The sequence below is a fragment of the Oncorhynchus clarkii genome, chromosome 9 (genome assembly GCF_045791955.1).
Source record: "Oncorhynchus clarkii lewisi isolate Uvic-CL-2024 chromosome 9, UVic_Ocla_1.0, whole genome shotgun sequence".
Classification (NCBI taxonomy): domain Eukaryota; kingdom Metazoa; phylum Chordata; class Actinopteri; order Salmoniformes; family Salmonidae; genus Oncorhynchus; species Oncorhynchus clarkii.
This window is the reverse complement of record NC_092155.1, coordinates 50,714,192-50,737,463: the sequence shown is the minus strand read 5'-3', so window position 1 is coordinate 50,737,463 and position 23,272 is coordinate 50,714,192. Positions and strand designations below refer to the sequence as shown.

Here is a 23,272-nt window from a genome sequence, read left to right as displayed (position 1 = left end):
ATATTCATTTAAAGTGTATTTCCAAAAATAGTATTGTTATTATTTAAAAAAAATGTTTAACACTATTTGGACTTTGGTGACCTGAAGAAACGTTTAGGCGGCCTGCCCAAGGATTACAATAGCAGAAAACTCCCTGCACAAATACTGTACACAGACACAAACAGCCACCATAGAAAATGAGTCCAAACCCTCTTGATATGAGATCTGAGGGGAATGATAGGAGGTGACAGAGAGATATTTACTGGGTGACTTTGCAGGGGTTTTCTGGGACACTTCTCCTTTTGATACCATGAAATGTCACTTACAGAGGGCAACACTGTAAACATCTTACTTACACACCTTTACAGTACAGTATGTTGACTCGTCTAGACTAGATCATCCTAGCCTGTTTGATCTGTGATACAAGATCCTACTAGCTCATTGTGTTGGTCCGCGTCTCTTGCTCTCTCTCCATACACTCTGTCTCATCTCTTTAATTGCTACTGAGATGGACAGTCTTTGTTATGTTGGCTGTAAAATAACAAGGCTGGACTGCATAAACAAACCCATGATGATGTTCTTTCTTGAATGATCAGTCTCTCGTTAGAACCACTAAATTAGAACGCAGAGCCTCACAGTCGTTCAATTTCACTTACTGACCTTTCCTCACCCCTCCCTGTCACCCAGGTGCATAATGCAATCACTAGGCCTCCACTGGCATTTCAATGCCTGGCTGTCTGAGGAAAATAATGAATCAAATAATATCACAATTAACTACGCCTAACACTGAACCCACAGGGTGGTACCTCCCTGGGATATATATGTCCTCTCTCCATCACCAAAGTCCCGTTTGTTTGTCTGTCTGTCTCCCTCCCTCTCTTTCTCTCCCTATTTTCTGTCCTCTTGGCCCACAACAGCAGCCTAGACTCACCTCATAGTATCATTGTCAGAGGGAATCTGAAAGGGAATGACATCTGAGCCTCCCAAGAACGTAGGAGCTTAAACATCCTTTGGTTTGACTACAGACTGAATTAAAATGACGAGAATAAAGAGAACGAAAAATAGGATATCTTATCTTGTGGGTCATTTTCTTCAATTGAATAGGTCACTGGGTGCAAAGAGTGGAGGAGAGAAATACAGAAGAGCATGATACTCTGTCACAGATGCTGGACATTTGGCTCCTGTATGGATATGATGGATATGTCTACAGTAATAGCCTTGGTAATGCTTCTTTGTAAGACTAAAACTGGTCCAGTATAATCAGACTTCCCCAGCCTGTTTACCAGGTTATACACACTAATTAAATTACGTATAAGTAACCATTAAACTGACAATTAGCAGCAGTAACGATGGTGAATGTTTGAAAAGAAGACACAGTTTGGAAGCCTCTCTAGAACAACAGAGTGCTGCACAATCCATCTCAGAGGAAGCATTTACTAATTATTTGTTTCTCATTAAGGGCTCTTGTTGCGTTTTTCCCCACCACTCTCTTGATGGATTCTCTATCAACATAAGTGCTAATGTGATTCTCCTGAAACTGAAATGAGCATCTTGAGAGAAGTGTGTGAGAGAGAGAGAGAGAGAGAGAGAGAGAGAGAGAGAGAGAGAGAGAGAGAGAGAGAGAGAGAACTGCAGAGGGAAACAGTTCTGCTCCAGGCAGGACGGGGGCAAGGATGAGGTGGAGCGAGACAGGCTGGCTGAGAGATTGTGTGGGCTTGTTTGTCAAACACAAGAGTAGGAACAGAAACCTGAAGTGACAGGCTGCTGATACACAGCAGAGGCTAAAGCAGCAGAGTGGACCAACAACAACACCAATACACACCACCCAAGCGCACACACTGTACACACACACATTACTGGATACACAAATAAAAACAAATGTGCTGAATACACTTCAAACCACATACACACATTTGACTGCATAAACATTCTGATACAGGTGCACGGACACATGGATGGATCTGCAGATAGAAACACACGCACACACACTGTACTGCCAACACACTGTTCCCTGTTCTCGCGAGGACACCAGCTGAAATAAGGTAGCTTGTAAAGCTGTCGGCTAGGCTGGGTGGTGACAGATCTGGGTTAATCAGAGAGAGGTTAGAAGAGCCTTCACTTCACACACTATGAAAACACAGACCCATCACATCATTCTCTTCTGATGTATCACTGACTGAACAAACCCCTCAAGCAGACAAAGAAATCAAGCAGACAAAAACAACAGCTCACAGCTTGGCCTTTGCACGAAAGGTACTGTAAGTGTCTCAAGAATTAATTGAAAAGTGATTATTTTTAACAACCAATGAAGGCTCCATTCTGTCTGTCTGTCTGTCTGTCTGTCTGTCTGTCTGTCTGTCTGTCTGTCTGTGTCTGTGTGTGTGTGTGTGTGTGTGTGTGTGTGTGTGTGTGTGTGTGTGTGTGTGTGTGTGTGGTGAGCGAACGACCATGCATCTGGCTGTTTGTCATCACACAAAGCGTTCACTGTGCCAGATCCTTTTGTCATCACCTCCACAGACACCAGTCTCTGACAGACAAATGTAGTGTACAAATAGACAGAAAGAGACAAGACCATCAAAGATTATAGGGGAACAGCTCCTCTTGCATTAGGTTGCACTCCTTCCCCGGCCTAGGAGATTTATTTGTGCCTTGTGTCCCAGATTGTGTGACTGCCTCCCTTAGGATATGGTGAGTGTCCTGGCATCTAACTCCTAGGCAGCCAGAGTCAGGAGCATGGCCGTTCTGCTGGTTTCACCCGTCATCTCCCCAGGCTCCCCAGCCAGAGCCAGGAACCAGCGTTCCACAGGCAGCCGCCGTGTGTTTACTTTGAGGACTGGTGCTAATCGCAGGCTTGATGGAATCGTCAGCTGATATTGTAGAGATAATAGAACTCTGATGTAGCGGAACGAGACAGATGGAAGGGATTCACAGAGGAGAGGGAAGAAAACACATGGCATTTCCTCTGCATCTTGCGTTATCCTAAAGACAGCATTTGGTGGGGTGGGTTGGACAGGAGAGGAAATGGAATGGATTGAGTAAACTGTGCAATAATTGGCTGACGTTGCCAGATGCATTGTTCGTAAAACACCTGACAACCCCCATTGGGCCACTGATAGATCTTTCTACTTGATTGCAACTGTTCTTTAGTTACACAAGCTCTCTTTCCACCCACACAAACTGATGTACAGCTTTACCAGGTATAGACATGTATTTATTACAGATGACTAAAAAAGGGAACACATAAAGCCTGATGAAAGTTACCACCCACAGATATATCCTTTTGATCGACCTGACAGGAGAAAGAACACTTGAATGAGATAAAAAAAAAATAGCAGCAACCAAAGCAAATGAATGTTAAGAGGTGAAAGTGTTTTGGAGGGCTTCTGGCATGCAGGTCTCTGTCATTCTGAAAGCTGAGTGGATTTGCAGGTGCTTTGTCTCCGTGGACACTATTCTCCTCCTCCCAGAGAGGAACGTCTCCAGCTCTTGGGTTTCATCTGAGCAGCAGGCAGCCAATTTGAAGCCTTTTGTCTCCTTAAGTGTTTCTAAGGAGTCGAAGGACATGGTGGTTTTATTTTGTTATTGCGAGTAGAGGAGACAGAACTAAAGACAGAGGAAAAAGAGGAGAGAATGGGGAGAGGGGGAAAGGCAGAAGCACACACAAACCTGATGCTACACACAGCCAAAATACCACCAGGTACAGTAGGATACAATACGGACTCATCCGTGTTCTAGATAGACACATAAACATAGACAAATTAAAGTCACATTTGTCTAGGAAAATGCTTTGTAGTAGATAATAGGTAATAGACAATACTGTTATTTCCTCAGCAGCTGCATTGAAACCAGGGAGACCGTTCAAGATTGACGTTGAAATTGGATGTCTACAGTTGAAGTCAGAAGTTTACATACATCTTAGTCAAATACATTTCAACTCAGTTTTTCACAATTCCTGACATTTAATCATTGTAAAATTTCCTGTTTTAGGTCAGTAAGGATCACCACTTTATTTTAAGAATGTGAAATGTCAGAATAATAGTAGAGAGAATGATTTATTTCAGCTTTTACTTCTTTCATCACATTCCCAGTGCGTCAGACGTTTTACATACACTCAATTAGTATTTGGTAGCATTGCCTTTAAATTGTTTAACTTGGGTCAAACTTTTCGGGTAGCCTTCCACAAGCTTCCCACAATAAGTTGGGTGAATTTTGGCCCATTACTCCTGACAGAGCTGGTGTAACTGAGTCGGGTTTGTAGACCTCCTTGCTAACACACGCTTTTTCAGTTCTGCTCACAAATGTTCTATAGGATTGAGGTCAGGGCTTTGTGATGGCCACTCCAATACCTTGACATTGTTGTCCTTAAGCCATATTGCCACAACTTTGGAAGTATGCTTGGGGTCATTGTCCATTTGGCAGACCCATTTGCAACCAAGCTTTAACTTCCGGACTGATGTTTTGAGATGTTGCTTCAATATATGCACATAATTTTCCATCCTCAAGATGCCATCTATTTTGTGAAGTGCACCAGTCCCTCCTGCAGCAAAGCACCTCCACAACATGATGCTGTCACCCCCGTGCTTCATGGTTGGGATGGTGTTCTTCGGCTTGCAAGCCTCCCCCATTTTCCTCCAAACATAACGATGGTCATTATGGCCAAACAGTTCCTTTTTTGTTTCATCAGACCAGAGGACATTTCTACAAAAAGTACGATCTTTGTCCCCATGTGCAGTTTCAAACCGTATTCTGGCCTTTTTATGGCGGTTTTGGAGCAGTGGTTTCTTCCTTGCTGAGTGGCCTTTCAGGTTATGTCGATATAGGACTCGTTTTACTGTGGATATAGATAATTTCGTACCTGTTTCCTCCAGCATCTTCACAAGGTCCTTTGCTGTTGTTCTGGGATTGATTTGCACTTTTCGCACCAAAGTACGTTCATCTCTAGGAGACAGAACGCGTCTTCTTCCTGAGTGGTATGATGGCTGAGTGGTCCCATGGTGTTTATAATTGGGTACTATTGTTTGTACAGATGAACGTGGTATCTTCAGGCATTTGGAAATTGCTCCCAAGGACGAACCAGACTTGTGGAGGTCTACCATTTGTTTTCAGAGTTCTTGACTGATTTCTTTTGATTTTCACATGATGTCAAGCAAAGAGGCACTGAGTTGAAGGTAGGATTTGAAATACATTCACAGGCACACCTCCAATTGACTCAACTTATGTCAAATAGCCTATCAGAAGATTCTAAAGCCATGACATCATTTTCTGGAATTTTCCAAGTTGTTTAAAGGCACAGTCAACTTTGTTTTTTTGCTAGGGTGTTGAGGCCAGGGGTGGTGGAAGGGGGTAAACTTAAACCCTTAACTTCAAAACATAATGTTTAGGCACTCATTCCCGAATGGTTAAGGTTTGGGATAGGGTTAAAAACAAAACAAAAAAACAATGTCCACGAACACGTAACCTTTTGATCCAGAGTCATGGGCTTACCAGTGTCCACAACTTTCTTATTTTTTATTTAACCTTTATTTAACCAGGTAAGCTAGTTGAGAACGAGTTCTCATTTACAACTGCGACCTGGCCAAAATAAAGCAAAGTAGTGTGACACAAACAACAACACAGAGTTACACATGGAATAAACAAGCGTACAGTCAACAACACCATAATGAAAAAAAAGAAAGTCTATATACAGTGTGTGCAAATGGCGTGAGGAGGTAAGGCAATAAATAGGCCATAGTAGCGGAGTAATTACAATTTAGCAAATTAACACTGGAGTGATAGATGAGCAGATGATGATGTGCAAGTAGAAATACTGGTGTGCAAAAGAGCAGAAAAGCAAATAAAAACAATATGGGGATGAGGTAGGTAGAATGGGTGGGCTATTTACAGATGGGCTATGTACAGCTGCAGCGATCGGTTAGCTGCTCAGATAGCTGATGTTTAAAGTTAGTGAATTAAATAAGTCTCCAGCTTCAGCGATTTCTGCAATTCGTTCCAGTCATTGGCAGCAGAGAACTGGAAGGAAAGGCGGCCAAAGGAGGTGTTGGCTTTGGGGATGACCAGTGAGATATACCTGCTGGAGCGCGTGCTACGGGTGGGTGTTGTTATTGTGAGCTGAGATAAGGCGGAGCTTTACCTAGCATAGACTTATAGATGACCTGGAGCCAGTGGGTCTGGCGACGAATATGTAGCGAGGGCCAGCCGACTAGAGCATACAGGTCGCAGTGGTGGGTGGTATAAGGGGCTTTGGTGACAAAACGGATGGCACTGTGATAGACTGCATCCAATTTGCAGAGTAGAGTGTTGGAAGCTATTTTGTAAATGACATCGCCGAAGTTGAGGATCGGTAGGATAGTCAGTTTTACGAGGGTATGTTTGGCAGCGTGAGTGAAGGAGGGTTTGTTGCGAAATAGGAAGACGATTCTAGATTTAATTTTGGATTGGAAATGTTTAATATGAGTTTGGAAGTCTAACCAGACACCTAGGTATTTGTAGTTGTCCACATATTCTAAGTCAGAACCGTCCAGTGTAGTGATGCTAGTCGGGCAGGTGCGGGCAGCGAACGGTTGAAAAGCATGCATTTAGTTTTACTAGTATTTAAAAGCCATTGGAGGCCATGGAAGGAGTGTTGTATGGCATTGAAATTGAAGCTCATCTTGAGGTTAGTTAACACAGTGTCCAAAGAAGGGCCATTCTGTACACAGAATGGCCCTTGTCAGGTGGATCAGGGTGACATCGTTGATATATACAGAGAAAAGAGTCAGCCCGAGAATTGAACCCTGTGTTACCCCCATAGAGACTGCCAGAGGTCCGGACAACAGGCCATCCGATTTGACACACTGAACACTGTCTGAGAAGTAGTTGGTGAACCAGGCGAGGCAATCATTTGAGAAACCAAGGCTGTTGAGTCTGCCGATAAGAATACGGTGATTGACAGAGTCGAAAGCCTTGGCCAGGTCGATGAAGACGGCTGCACAGTACTGTCTTTTATCGATGGCGGTTATGATATCGTTTAGTACCTTGAGCGTGGCTGAGGTGCACCCGTGACCAGCTCGAAAACCAGGACACCCCAACTGGAATCGAACACACAACCTTTGACCCAGAGTCATGGGATCGATCACGCAACCTTTTGACTCTGGATCAGAATGGTTGTGTGTTCGTTCCCAGTTGTGGACACTGTTTTTTTGTTTTAACCCTATCCCAAACATTAATCCTTACTTTACGATTCGGAATGAGAGCCTAAACTGAACCTTATAGCAACTCTGAAATGTGACGCTTGGAGAACGTGGATGAACGTCTAATTCTGCAGCGAGACGTTGAGTGCTTGTTGGCCAGGCAGGGGGTCCAGACAGAGTAATGACGTCATTATGGGCCGGTGTGTGCTAAAGGTAACCTTAAAAAGATAGCCTAATGCCAGGACACTCTAATTTTTTATTTTACCTTTATTTTACTAGGCAAGTCAGTTAAGAACAAATTCTTATTTTCAATGACGGCCTAGGAACAGTGGGTTAACTGCCTGTTCGGGGGCAGAACGACAGATTTGTACCTTGTCAGCTCGGGGGTTTGAACTTGCAACCTTCCGGTTCCTAGTCTAGTTCTAGTCCTAGTTCCTAGACTCTCTAACCACTAGGCTACCCTGCCACCCTGGATGTATCTAGAAGGCCCTGGAACAGCTGAGAGGACTGAACTGAAGTGAGATCTATGGCAAGGACCCGACACAGCTTAAAAAGGTCAGGATCTCACCTTGGGCCAGTGCCAAGTCCTGAAAATGTGTCTGTCCTTCAGGGTGAGGGTGGATGAGCTGCTACACAAGTGCTGAACGGAGAGCTGGGAGGTGAGAGGGTAAAGAGGGCCCTTGTTACAGACACACACTCCAGAGGTGGGGAGTTTAAAACACTGAGTTACCATCAATATATTGACTTTTCTACCAATGTGACCAGGCCTTTCCCAGGTGAGGGGTGGGTTGAAGAGGTAATAACACAAAATCAGTCCACACATTCCTTTGCTAGGAGAAGCGACAGGGGTGTCATTATAGATGACATTTTCTACATGCCTGGACAAAGCTCAGCTTTATTAAAACTACAGCTAGTTGGCATCAGCTGCAGCCCAGAGAGTAGACACTGTGCCATCTAATATGATAGCAGTGTGCATGTGGAGCTAGAATCGCTGAGCCTTGACCTGTGTAACGCCTCAATGACAGAATAACTCTGAGAAATTGAGAATCCCCTCATTAATGCAACTCTTTTCACTTTCTAGAACCCTCTATGATCTCTTCCTCTCTATCTCTTCTCCCCCTCTCTCATTCAACTGTATCTCTCTCTGTCTACCCCCCCCCTCCTCTCCCCCTCTCTCATTCTACCGTCTTTCTCTCTCTCCCTCTCTCCTCTCTGTACCAGGGCTCTAAAAGGCACCATATGGTCTGTGATTCTTCTGTATATGAGAAATGGCTTCCACAATATTTTATTCTACAGCCATGCCACTCAGAGACAAGGCCGGTGTAGGGAGGACAATGCGGCTACAGCTAATTGATTGGGTGTGGGGTAGTAGGGTAGGGTTGGGTTGGGTTGGGTACACTATACAGTATATCAAACCGAAGATGTTACACCACTGTGCCTCATTATGGCTGTGCTTCCGCCTTCCAACTTCCAACCTTTAACAGTGACACTGATGCTTTAGCAAACTGGGCTCTGTTCACCAATTACAGACACACTAAATATAGCTCCCATAATGAAAGGAGAGAGGGGTTGACTCCACTCAAGAAACCATACAGCTGCATGTTAGAGGATCTGCGTTTGTGTGAATGTGGAACGGTTGTGTCTCCATTTGTGTGAAAGTGAGTATGTAACTGTAACCTATATTTATGTAAATTGCCTGACCAACTGTAGAGGGTATTCATGTGTGTACGCAGTTTGGAGTGAAATCTATCCTCCTACATTGACAATCGGTTGTTGCAGGTTGTTGAATAATTAAGGTAGAGACTGTATTAATTATACTGTATATCAGAATTTTTAAGCCAATTTCCTGCAATTCAAACATTTTCTCCATGGAGCTGAGAGAGAGTTTTTCAGTTTTACAGCTAAATTCCAGAAATTCTACATAATCTGCTATGGAGCTGAGAAACAATTGTTTTGTTTTAAATGTTCTCAATAACTATGCATTTTGACATGGCTAATGCCTAGTTCTCATGCTCAAACATAACAAAATCAATACTGCTAAAGTCATTGTTTTTGGAATTATCAATTCTCCCTGACTGTCTAGCTTTTATTTTGGTGATTGTTAGTTATCAAATATTAAATTATGCAGAAAATGTACAGTGCCTTGCGAAAGTATTCGGCCCCCTTGAACTTTGCGACCTTTTGCAACATTTCAGGCTTCAAACATAAAGATATAAAACTGTATTTTTTTGTGAAGAATCAACAACAAGTGGGACACAATCATGAAGTGGAACGACATTTATTGGATATTTCAAACTTTTTTAACAAATCAAAAACTGAAAAATTGGGCGTGCAAAATTATTCAGCCCCTTTACTTTCAGTGCAGCAAACTCTCTCCAGAAGTTCAGTGAGGATCTCTGAATGATCCAATGTTGACCTAAATGACTAATGATGATAAATACAATCCACCTGTGTGTAATCAAGTCTCCGTATAAATGCACCTGCACTGTGATAGTCTCAGAGGTCCGTTAAAAGCGCAGAGAGCATCATGAAGAACAAGGAACACACCAGGCAGGTCCGAGATACTGTTGTGAAGAAGTTTAAAGCCGGATTTGGATACAAAAAGATTTCCCAAGCTTTAAACATCCCAAGGAGCACTGTGCAAGCGCTAATATTGAAATGGAAGGAGTATCAGACCACTGCAAATCTACCAAGACCTGGCCGTCCCTCTAAACTTTCAGCTCATACAAGGAGAAGACTGATCAGAGATGCAGCCAAGAGGCCATGATCACTCTGGATGAACTGCAGAGATCTACAGCTGAGGTGGGAGACTCTGTCCATAGGACAACAATCAGTCGTATATTGCACAAATCTAGCCTTTATGGAAGAGTGGCAAGAAGAAAGCCATTTCTTAAAGATATCCATAAAAAGTGTTGGTTAAAGTTTGCCACAAGCCACCTGTGAGACACACCAAACATGTGGAAGAAGGTGCTCTGGTCAGATGAAACCAAAATTGAACTTTTTGGCAACAATGCAAAATGTTATGTTTGGCGTAAAAGCAACACAGCTGAACACACCATCCCCACTGTCAAACATGGTGGTGGCAGCATCATGGTTTGGGCCTGCTTTTCTTCAGCAGGGACAGGGAAGATGGTTAAAATTGATGGGAAGATGGATGGAGCCAAATACAGGACCATTCTGGAAGAAAACCTGATGGAGTCTGCAAAAGACCTGAGACTGGGACGGAGATTCGTCTTCCAACAAGACAATGATCCAAAACATAAAGCAAAATCTACAATGGAATGGTTCAAAATAAACATATCCAGGTGTTAGAATGGCCAAGTCAAAGTCCAGACCTGAATCCAATCGAGAATCTGTGGAAAGAACTGAAAACTGCTGTTCACAAATGCTCTCCATCCAACCTCACTGAGCTCGAGCTGTTTTGCAAGGAGGAATGGGAAAAAATGTCAGTCTCTCGATGTGCAAAACTGATAGAGACATACCCCAAGCGACTTACAGCTGTAATCGCAGCTGTCCGCAGTCCCCATACTGCTTGGAGAGGAGTCACCTTGTGCCACAACCAGAGAAAGATAGGATAGACATTGCAGTTGTTAGTTTCGTTATGTTTTGTCATGTTCTCTTTTCGATTTGTTTCCTTATTGAATTATTTTACTAATTTCATGTCTGTACATACACACAACACCTCATGTATGCACTCTAAACACACATGAAATAATACATCAAGTAACATGTAATACACTTATCCACACACTCCCATATGTACTGTACACACACCCATATGTACTGTACACACACCCATATGTACTGTGCACACACCCATATGTACTGTACACACTCCCATATGTACTGTACACACTCCCATATGTACTGTACAGACACCCATATGTACTGTACACACACCCATATGTACTGTGCACACACCCATATGTACTGTACACACTCCCATATGTACTGTACAGACACCCATATGTACTGTGCACACACCCATATGTACTGTACACACACCCATATGTACTGTACACACACCCATATGTACTGTACACACACCCATATGTACTGTACACACACCCATATGTACTGTGCACACACCCATATGTACTGTACACACTCCCATATGTACTGTACAGACACCCATATGTACTGTACACACACCCATATGTACTGTGCACACACCCATATGTACTGTACACACTCCCATATGTACTGTACAGACACCCATATGTACTGTGCACACACCCATATGTACTGTACACACACCCATATGTACTGTACACACACCCATATGTACTGTACACACACCCATATGTACTGTACACACACCCATATGTACTGTGCACACACCCATATGTACTGTACACACTCCCATATGTACTGTACAGACACCCATATGTACTGTGCACACACCCATATGTACTGTACACACACCCATATGTACTGTGCACACACCCATATGTACTGTACACACTCCCATATGTACTGTACACACTCCCATATGTACTGTACACACTCCCATATGTACTGTACACACACGACAGAACAAGATCATCCACATGTATTGATCACATTTTTACTAAAACTGTAGAACTCTCTAAAGCTGTATTACCCATTGGATGCAGTGATCAGAACATAGTGGCCATATCCAGGGAAACCAATGTTCCAGAAGATGGGCCTAAAATAGTGTGTAAGAGATCATGCAAAAGACCTTGCTGTGACTCTTATGTGGTTGATGTTAAAAACATTTGTGATTTAAAAGGAGCATCCAGACGCTGCACTTGATGAATTTATGAAATTGCTTCTTCCAGTTATTGATAAAAAATACATATGTTAAGAGACTGACTGTGAGATTTGTTAAGGCTCCATGGATTGATGAGGAATTGAAAAACTGTATGGTTGAAGGAGAAGGGGCAAACGGGGTGGCTAATAAGTCTGGCTGCACATCTGACTTGCTGACTTACTGCAAATTGAGAAATGATGTGACTAAACTCAATAAAAAGAAGAAGAAACTATTATGAAGCCAAGATCAATGATATAAATGGGGCAGAAAGACAAAAACTCCAATTTTTCATCGAATCAGATGGCTTTTTCATCACAAAACCATTGGATGATGGCAATTATTTCAATGATTACTTTATTGGCAAAGTGGGCAAATTTAGGCAGAAAATGCCAACAACGTATGGTGAGCAATCATATGCAAAAAAATAAAGAAAATACATTAAAAAAGCATTGCAAGTCAGAATTTTGTAAAGTTAATGTGGGAGAGGTGGAAAATGTATTGTTATCGATCAATAATGACAAACCTCCCGGCATTGACAACTTAGATGGAGAGCTACTGAGGATGGTAGCTGACTCTATAGCCACTCCTATCTGTCATATCTTTAATCTGAGCCGAGAGGAAAGTCTTTGTCCTCAGGCCTGGAAAGAAGGAAATGTCATTCCGTTACACAAGAGTGGTAAAGCGAACCTATCAGCTTGCTGCCAGCTCTTAGCAAACTGTTTGGAAAAAATTGTGTTTGACCAAATACTATATCTCAGTAAAAAAAAATAACAACAGATTTTCAGCTTGCTTTTAGAGAAGGGTGCTCCACATGTACTGCACGTACACAAATTACTAATGATTGGTTGAAAGAAATGGATAATAAGAAGATTGTGGGAGCTGTACTGTTAGATTTCAGTGCAGCCTTTGATGTTATTGATCATAACCTGTTGTTGAGAACACTTATGCATTGTGACTTTTCAACCTCGACCATATCATGGATTCAGAGCTATCTATCTAACAGAACTCAGAGGGTTTTCTTTAATGGAAGCTTCTCTAATGTCAAACATGCAAAGTGTGGTGTACCGCAGGGCAGCTCTCTAGGCCTATTTTTTACCAATGACCTGCCACTGGCATTAAACAAAGCATGTGTGTCCATGTATGCTGATCATTCAACCATACATACATCATCAACCACAGCTAATGAAGTCACTGAAACCCTTAACAAAGAGTTGCAGTCTGTTATGAAATGGGTGGCCAGTAATAAACTAGTCCTGAACATCCCCTAAGAGAATTGTATTTGGTACAAATCATTCCCTAAGTTCTAGACCTCTGCTGAATATGGTAATGAATGGTGTGGCTGTTGAACAAGTTGTGGAGATTAAGTGACTTGGTGTTACCTTAGATTTTAAACTGTCATGGTCAAAACATATAGATTCAATGGTTGTAAAGATGGGGAGAGTTCTGTCCATAATAAAGTGATGCTCTGCTTTTTTGACACCACGGTCCACAAAGCAAGTCCTGCAGGCTCTAGTTTGATCGTATCTTGATAATTGTCCAGTCAGATGGTCAAGTCCTGCAGGCTCTAGTTTAATCGTATCTTGATAATTGTCCAGTCATATGGTCAAGTCCTGCAGACTCTAGTTTGATCGTATCTTGATAATTGTCCAGTCAGATGGTCAAGTCCTGCAGGCTCTAGTTTAATCGTATCTTGATAATTGTCCAGTCATATGGTCAAGTCCTGCAGACTCTAGTTTGATCGTATCTTGATAATTGTCCAGTCATATGGTCAAGTCCTGCAGACTCTAGTTTGATCGTATCTTGATAATTGTCCAGTCATATGGTCAAGTGCTGCAGCTGGCCAGAACAGAGCGGCACATCTTGCTCTTCATTGTAATCAGAGGGCTAATATTAATACTACGCATGCCAGGGAAGACTGTTTCTTATAAAAACAACAAGTGACACAGTCAATGTGTTGGAATTTCCAAATTGTTTGCATATTCAACTTATATACAGCACTGACACACATACTTACCCCACCAGACATGCAAACATGAGTCTTTTCACAGTCCCCAGGTCCAGAACAAATTCAAGGAAACAAACAGTATTATAAAGTGCCATGAGTGCATGGGACTCCCTTCCATCTTATATAGTGCAAGTGAACAGCAAACCTGGTTTCAAAAGACAATAAAGCAACACCTCACGACACAACGCCTCTCCCCCATGTGACCTACTTGTTATGTGTATGTACTGACATGTATGTGTAACTGATAGATGCGCGTGCACACACACACACACACACACACACACACACACACACACACACACACACACACACACACGTTCATGTTTTTAAACGTATGTAAATTGTAAAGTCTTTTGTCTGTAATGTATTTTTTGTTGGACCCCAGTAGGACTAGCTCTCACCATTGACGTCAGCTAATGGGGATCCTAATAAATCAAATCAAACAACCTCAGACCACATGTAGGGCATCGTTTGGGCGAGCGGTTTGCTGATGTTGTGAACCGTGGTGGTGGTGGGGTTATGGTATGGGTAGGCATAAGCTACGGACAATGAACACAATTGTATTTTATCGGATCCTGAGGCCCATTCTCGTGCCATTCATCTGCTGCCATCACCTCATGTTTCAGCATGATCATTTAGATTTTTTTTATTTCATCTTTATTTAACCAGGTAAGCCAGTTGAGAACAAGTTCTCATTTAAAACTGCGACCTGGCCAAGATAAAGCATGCAGTGCGACAAAAACAACACATAAACAAACGTACAGTCAATAGCACAATAGAAAATAAAAATAGAAAAATCTATGTACAGTGTGTACAAATGTAGAAGAGTAGGGAGGTAAGGCAATAAATAGGCCATAGAGGATAAATAATTACAATAGTGGAGTGATGGATGTGCAGAGGATGATGTGCAAATAGAGATACTGGGGTGCAAAAGAGCAAGAGGGTAAGTAATAATATGGGGATGAGGTCGTTGGGTGTGCTATTTACAGATGGGCTGTGTACAGGTGCAGTGATCGGTAAGCTGCTCTGACAGCTGATGCTTAAAGTTAGAGAGGGAGATATAAGACTCCAGCTTCAGAGATGTTTGCAATTCGTTCCAGTCATTGACAGCAGAGAACTGGAAGGAAAGGCGGCCAAAGGAAATGTTGGCTTTGGGGATGACCAGTGCAATATACCTGCTGGAGCGCATGCTACGGGTGGGTGTTGCTATGGTGACCAGTGAGCTGAGATAAGGCGGGGCTTTTGCACAGCACATGTTGCAAGGACCTGTACACAATTTCTGGAAGCTGAAAATGTCCCAGTTCTTCCATGACCTGCATACTCACCAGACTTTGAGCATGTTTGGGATGCTCTGGATTGACGTGTACAACAGCATGTTCCAGTTCCCGCCAATATAAAGCAACTTCTCACAGCCGTTGAAGAGGAGTGGGACAACATACCACAGGCCACAATCAAAAGACTGATCAACTCTATGCGGAGGTGATGTGTCACGCTGCATGAGGCAAACGGTGGTCAGACCAGATACTGACTAGTTTTCAGATTAACTTTTTTTAAAGTTATCTGTGCCCAGCAGATGCATATATTTTTTTCCAGTCATGTGAAATCCATAGATTAGGAATTAATTAATTTATTTAAATTGACTGAAATTGTTGCATGTTGCGTTTATATTTTTATTCAGTATAGTTTATGAATGCTTCATTTAGTAACTCAATTTAGCAGCATGTCCCAAATGTGCTTTAAATGGTTTGTGTGGTTTGTATTTTACTGTTGGAAAAGCATCGTTTTCTCTAGACAAACTGTAACATGCTTGAAGTCAATGACAGGGTCCGCTGAATATCTCTACTCCATGTTAAATCATGTCACAAAATAATCATGGCAAATATGAAAAGTTAACAAGGTAACACTCATAACAATAGCAATTATGCAACACCTTATTCTTCACTTTGCTCATTTGATTGCTGATACTGGATGAAAACGCTCTGCTGTGAAGACAGATTTTAGAAGTGCAGTGGCCTAACGATATGAGCCTAGTGCTTAGATTCCTAGCCTCAATTGATTACTAAACCATCACTGCCGTGTATTTCATAATCAAGACATACACTATATTTTATATGCTGTATGCTGTATGCTGTAGCGTTGCTCTTCACTGGAACTAAGGGGCCTAGCCCGAACCATGAAAAACAGCCCCCCACTCATTCCCTCCTTCTTCCATGCCTTCGGTTTATGGTTAGACTGCTTCCGCTATAACTTCAGATTATAGCGGAAGCAACTTCAGATTGCTTCTGCAGGTGCTCAGGATGGAGGGTAAACTTAAACCTGTTCCCCAATGAAGAGCAAGTCTACCTGTTTCTCCCACCCAGAACAGCAGTACAGCAGGAGGCTGAGTACTGTACTGGCTTAGCTTCAGAGAACATTAAAGGAAGTTTGGAGGCACATTAAAGGGACTGTTTGGTAATAATGATATCCTATTTTAAATTAAGCACATCCTTAGTGTGTTTAGGATCATTAGTGTGTTGTGTTTATGATGAGAGCTTAGAAGTTGAAGGTAAATATTATGGCCTGTTTGGCTAGAGGATGTTTGGTTAGATTCTGTCTCATACACTCACACACGCGCATGAAGGCATGCACACACACCATATTAAAGTCTTTGAACTCGCAGAACGTTCCTTGGTGTGTGGTTCCAAATGATCCCCAGTGCGTAACGCTATGTACTGCCAGCTAATTAAGGCTATTGTACGTGATGCACATGTGTATTTATATGCCTGTCATTCTGTGTGTCGTCTTTATACTTCAGAATCCAATCTGAGATCAAATAATCCCAAAATATTATCCTGATTTATTTGAAGATGTCTTGCAGATTCTCTTCATAGATGATACACTGCATGCATCACATTTTCAGAAAGCTGAGAACGGCTGTATTGCTGCTGTCATGTATGTGAATTAGAGATCTTCACTGGTCCAAAAAGTTGTTTATGACCAATAGCCGATGAGCGCCGATACGTTTTATCTATAATTTCTCTTCATATGACAAGGATTGAAAAGGATTTGCCAGTAGATTGTCGACTTGATTCATGATGATGACTGCAAGCTTGCTAGCTAAGATTTTGACAGTCCAAGGATGATGATGCAGACCAATTAAAGCTACGGTAGATATTAGTGATTTGATGTAATTTTATCTGTGGCCAATGTACTTGAGCCTATTTGGATGGGCACTTCTAATGTAACTCTATGGCAGCCCCCCAAGGGGCTTGAATTTTTGGGCTCCCCCAGTAGATTTTGCAGTGACGTAGTGTCCCCATGAGTGACAGAACATTGAGCCAATCACGGCTCAACTAGAGAACCAACCACTATGATCAGTATTTTCCGCTGGCTGCCCACCACCACAGAAAGCACTGTCCTTGGCTGAAGCTCCTGCATTTTAGAGCTGCGTTACTCAAGAAAGCAAAAAAAGAGGCCATGTTTGTATGCGGCTTTATTAACTCAATTAATATTTTTTGGGGGGATTGTTTGCAAACTGGTATGTGACATGCAAAACAGGCAACAAAAAAAATATATATATATATCTATACTTTTTGTTTAGCTAAACAAGTGGGGCACAAAACAATTGGGGTCCAGATCGGGTCTCAGGTATTAAGGTACAGGTGGATCCGTGAAGACCTCTAATGTGAATCCATCTCAGTAACTGTGGATGAGTGTGGATCTCTTCTATTGATCCAGACAGGGGTTAATAGGCCCCTGGTCTGTACAGTAGTAGTGTCAGAAAGCCCATGGAAGGGAGTTATTGATGAAGTTGTGACCCTGCCACCCTCCCTGTCTGTCTATGGTCCCTGTGGACATATTCTTTGTATCTCAGATTGTTCTGGCAATTGTCACATATAAACTTTATTGGGAGGAAGTATGCTTTACATGATTTTTACATTTATATCACAAACATATATTTTTTTAAATCATGATGAAAGTGGCCATTTTAAACCCTTTTTAGACCTTCTATCAGTGTTGAAGCGGAGGAGACAGGTTGAAAATCAGATTTTTAAGCCTTAAGACAATTGAGACATGGATTGTGTATGTGTGCCATTGAGAAGGTGAATGGGCAAGACAAAAGATTTCAGTACCTTTGAATGGGGTATGGTAGTAGGTGCCAGGCACACTGGTTTGTATCAGGAACTCAAACGCTGCTGGGTTTTCCCACTCTCAACAGTTTCCCCGTGTGTATCAAGAATGGCCCACCACCCAAAGGACATTCAGCCAACCTGACACAACTGTTGGAAGCATCGGAGTCAAAATGGGCCAGCATCCCTGTGGAACACTTTGTAGAGTCCATTCCCTGACGAATTAAGACCGTTCTGAAGGCAAAAGGTTGTGTGCAACTCAATAGTAGGAGGGTGTTCCTAATATTTGGTATACTCAGTGTATATGCCTCCTGTAAGACCCTATGATCTGTGAACAGTACTTGATACATCTTGGTGCCATTATACTCCTTATAGTGTGTTCTAAAATATAGTGTATGTCTTGATTATGAAATACACAGCAGTGATGGTTTAGTAATCAATTGAGGCTAGGAATCTAAGCACTAGGCTCATATCATTAGGCCACTGCACTTCTAAAATCTGTCTTCACAGCAGAGCGTTTTCATCCAGTATCAGCAATCAAATGAGCAAAGTGAAGAATAAGGTGTTGCATAATTGCTATTGTTATGAGTGTTACCTTGTTAACGTTTCATATTTGCCATGATTATTTTGTGACATGATTTAACATGGAGTAGAGATATTCAGCGGACCCTGTCATTGACTTCAAGCATGTTACAGTTTGTCTAGAGAAAACAATGCTTTTCCAACAGTAAAATACAAACCACACAAACCATTTAAGGCACATTTGGGACATGCTGCTAAATTGAGTTACTAAATGAAGCATTCATAAACTATACTGAACAAAAATATAAACGCAACATGCAACAATTTCAAAGTTATAGTTCATATAAGGAAATCAGTCAATGTAAATAAATTCATTCAGCCCTTATCTATGGATTTCACATGACTGGAGAAAAATATGTGCATCTGCTGGTCACAGATAACTTTAAAAAAAGCTAGGGGCGTGAATCTGAAAACCAGTCAGTATCTGGTCTGACCAACCGTTTGAGTTGATCAGTCTTTTGTTTGTGGCCTGTGGAATGTTGTCTCACTCCTCTTCAACGGCTGTGAGAAGTTGCTTTATATTGGCGGGAACTGGAACATGCTGTTGTACACGTCAATCCAGAGCATCCCAAACATGCTCAATGTCTGGTGAGTATGCAGGCCATGGAAGAACTGGGACATTTTCAGCTTCCAGAAATTTTGTACAGGTCCTTGCGTCATGGGCTGTGCAAAAGCCCCGCCTTATCTCAGCTCACTGGTCACCATAGCAACACCTACCTGTAGCATGCGCTCCAGCAGGTATATTGCACTGGTCATCCCCAAAGCCAACATTTCCTTTGGCCGCCTTTCCCTCCAGTTCTCTGCTGCCAATGACTGGAACGAATGGCAAAAATCTCTGAAGCTGGAGTCTCATATCTCCCTCTCTAACTTTAAGCATCAGCTGTCAGAGCAGCTTACCGATCACTGCACCTGTACGCAGCCTATCTATAAATAGCCCACCCAACTACCCCATATTATTACTTACCCTCTTGCTCTTTTGCACCCCAGTGTGGAAGAACTTGAATGGCCTGCACAGAGCCCTGACCTCAACCCCATCGAAAACCTTTGTGATGAATCGGAACGCAGACTGTGAGCCCGGCCTAATCGCCCAACATCAGTGCCCGACCTCACTAATGCTGTTGTGGCTGAATGGAAGCAAGTCCCCGCAACAATGATACAACATCTAGTGAAAAGCCTTCCCAGAGAGTGGATGCTGTTACAGCAGCAAATGGGGGACCAACTCCATATTAATGCCCATGATTTTGGAATGAGATGTTCGACAAGCAGGTGTCCACATACTTTTGGTCATGTAGAGTAATTCTGTCACAGTGCTTCAGAAACAGAAATTAAAGGGAATATGTTTAGAGAAGAGTCAGAGCTGAGCCAAGAGCGGTGGGGGATCGATGGCGACAGGACACAAAGGGTTCTGTGGGCAGGGCCCTCTGTGTAAAATTGTTTGGTGGGAGCTGGCGTGAAAGCACTGGGCTGTCTGCTCACTAATGACATGTCACTGTGAGGATCTATGGAGGGAGAAGGAGGGGACGAGGAGAAGGGAGAAAGATAGAAATAAGGAGGTAGGGAGAGGGCAGAGAGAAAAGAGGACAACAAAGAGAGAGAGAGAGATAATTGAGAGAACATTGAGAAAGAGAGCAACAGATAGAATGACAGAATAAGAGAGAGATGGACCAGATGACTCAGGAGTGCTGTCTAATTCACCTCATTAATGAGAATGTTCCCGTCATTCTGCCAATTTGTCTGCCCCTGCTTCAACAGCATAACGACAGCCGTCTCACATTTCCTCTTCCTGCTCACAGCACCACTCCAGACTCTAACAGCCATGGATGCCGCCACTGCTCTCATCTCCTTTCTCCCAGTCTAACAGAGCATCCTCTCACCTCAGAGAAACGAGGCAGACAGAGAAACGAGGCAGACAGAGAAAGAGCAGCCACAGGCAATTTCCTGAGACACACACAGAATAAAAACTACAATACACACCAAACCCAATAGAGCAGATTTCATAAGAGAGCAACAATTCTCCAATTCTCCTAGATAAGCTGAGAGGGCTGTGTGTGAGAGAGAGAAAGAAAGATCATCCCGACTATCCCAACAAGTGAGCGACACATTCTCTCCTCTCTCTGAAATTAATCAGCTTATAGTTTGGGGTGTCTGGGTGTCATCCTTGACTTCAGGAGGAGAAAAGCAAGGGGTGTTGACAGCTTGTGGGTGGCTCCCGTCACTGCCATCCCCCTGCCTCTCTCTGCTGAATTACAGAAAGCAGCTTTCCCTGCCACTCCAGTTGTTTACTTTTCTCATTCCCTCTCCTGACATGGAGATTGCCACCAAGGCACCTTCTGCTCCTGAGGTTTCCGGGGTTGGTTTCCTTCATTTGCAATGCAGATGAGTCTGAGGAGGAGATGAGCACATCTGACACCTATATAGCTAGATCTGAGGCTAACACTAAAGTCTCCTGTGATGCACCACTCAATGTGTGCTCTGGGTGGAGTTTGAATGGGTGGAGAACAGCTATGAAGCTAAAAAGCTCTGATCTAAATGTGAACACTGAAAGATTAGCCCATCAACATCTACAGGTGAAGGGTGTGGGAGTGATTTAATGTATTTTCCACTGCTTTTTAACACTAAAGCCAAGAGATTTTCAGCAAGAGATTAAACTTCATACTTGAGATAAGAGTAGGTACCCCAGACTCAGGATGATAAAGTTAACAGACCAGTCTCCTGCTACCTCTGAGACTCGGTCCCTGATTAAAGCATGTGTGCAGTTTATCAAACAGTTTGGATCAGAGCAGAGGATGTCTACCGCAGCTACTCAGAGTCAGGATCAAAAGAGAGCAGGGAGTTGAAGGGCTGGGCTCTTTCTGGCTGACTGCCATCAACTTGCTCATGTCCACCAAGGACAAGGTCTCTGAAGTACTGGTCAGTAACGACTAGAGTCTAGACTGGAGTAGTTGGTCAATACTGACTAGTCACTGGAGCACTAATAATCTCTACAGGACTAGGAGGTGCTAGATTAGATTATTGGTCTAAGGCAGGCCTAGGCAAATTTATTCCATGGAGGACCACATTTGAATATATTTTTGCCATCGCGGGCCATGATCATATTGCAGGATTACACATAATGTGTTGACAGACATACACTACCGTTCAGAAGTTTGGGGTCACTTAGAAATGTCCTTGTTGTTTTAATAAAAGGACATTTTTTGTCCTTTAAAATAACATCAAATTGATCAGAAATACAGTGTAGACATTGTTAAAGTTGTTGAATTGTTAAAATTACTATTGTAACTGGAAACGGCTGATTGTTAATGGATTATCTACATAGGCATACAGAGGCCCATTGTCAGCAACCATCACTCCTGTGTTCTAATGGTACATTGTGTTAGCTAATCCAAGTTTATCATTTTAAAAAGATAATTGATCATGAAAAAATCATTTTGCAATCATGTTAGCACAGCTGAAAACTGTTGTCCTGATTAAAGAAGCAATAAAACTGGCCAAGTACATTAGACTGTCTACTTTGAGAAACAGACGCCTCACAAGTCCTCAACTGGCAGCTTCATTAAATAGTACCAGCAAAACACCAGTCTCAACGTGAAGAGGTGACTCCGGGATGCTGGCCTTCTAGGCAGAGTTCCACTGTCCTGTGTCTGTGTTCTTTTGCTCATCTACCCAGAAATGTGTGGAGTGGTTGAAAAACAAGTTTTAATGACTCCAACCTATGTGTATGTAAACTTCCGACTTCAACTGTACATAGGTTGACCCAAACAGTACAAACATCTTCTGAGCATGACTCCTAATCTTTGTAAAGTTTTGTTCATCGAGAGACGCATATAACCTCGCCAGTGACATTATTTTGAATAGTTCTCCAATCACTGCATCAGACTGAAGATTGATAAGCTCAAGTTGCAGGTCAGTGGGAGCGTTATCTACATTGAAGGTGAAAGGAGAGGAAACCAACAGCATGTCATTTTCCAACACTTTGAAATCCTCAAAATGATGATAAAACTCACCGTTCAAAGCACGCAGCAGCATCATCTGATAAGGAACAGACTAGTAGTGTCGGAAGGTGGGTGAGACTGTTGCCTTTTACTTGGAGGGCCAGGAGGAGTAATTTTCCCTTAAAGGCTTTGACAAGGCTGAACATCTCATGTGCAAAAAAAGGTACTTCCCTTGTACTTTGGAATTCAGTTCATTCATGAGGGCCATGATGTCCACGGTGAAGGCAAAATCAGCCAACCATCCTTTATCTTTCAGTTGAGGGAAATCCACATATTTTCATTTCATTTGCAAAAACTCAGCAATCTTCGACATAAGGTCCCACACCTTTTTAAGCACCTTCCCCAAACTTAGCCATCTCACGTTTGTGTGGTAGGGGAGATCTGCATGACCTGACTCTGTCTCTTCCAACAGTGAGATAAACTACCTGTGGTTTAAAGATTTTGCTCTTATGAGGTTTACTACTTTAGTGACTGTATCCACAACATGGCTCATTTTCAGAACACATTTACAGAGCTCCTCCTGTTGAATAATGCAATTTTCTGATCTGGGTTCAGCTCTGCTACTTGATCTCGTATCCTTTTCAAAAGGCCAACGTTTTTTCCTGTCAAGTTTGGGCACCCATCAGTGGTCACACTGAATACCTTTTCAAAACTCAGTCCCA

At 42.5% G+C, this 23,272-nt stretch overlaps 1 protein-coding gene and 1 pseudogene across 1 annotated transcript in view; both read right to left on the bottom strand.

Moving 5' to 3' along the window:
- Positions 1-23,272, bottom strand: part of LOC139417281 (kelch domain-containing protein 8B-like) — a 109,203-nt gene that overhangs the window by 67,741 nt on the left and 18,190 nt on the right. The gene's annotated exons all lie outside the window — the stretch shown is intronic.
- The window catches only part of LOC139416995 (general transcription factor II-I repeat domain-containing protein 2A-like), a 40,216-nt pseudogene that overhangs the window by 11,801 nt on the left and 5,143 nt on the right, over positions 1-23,272 (bottom strand).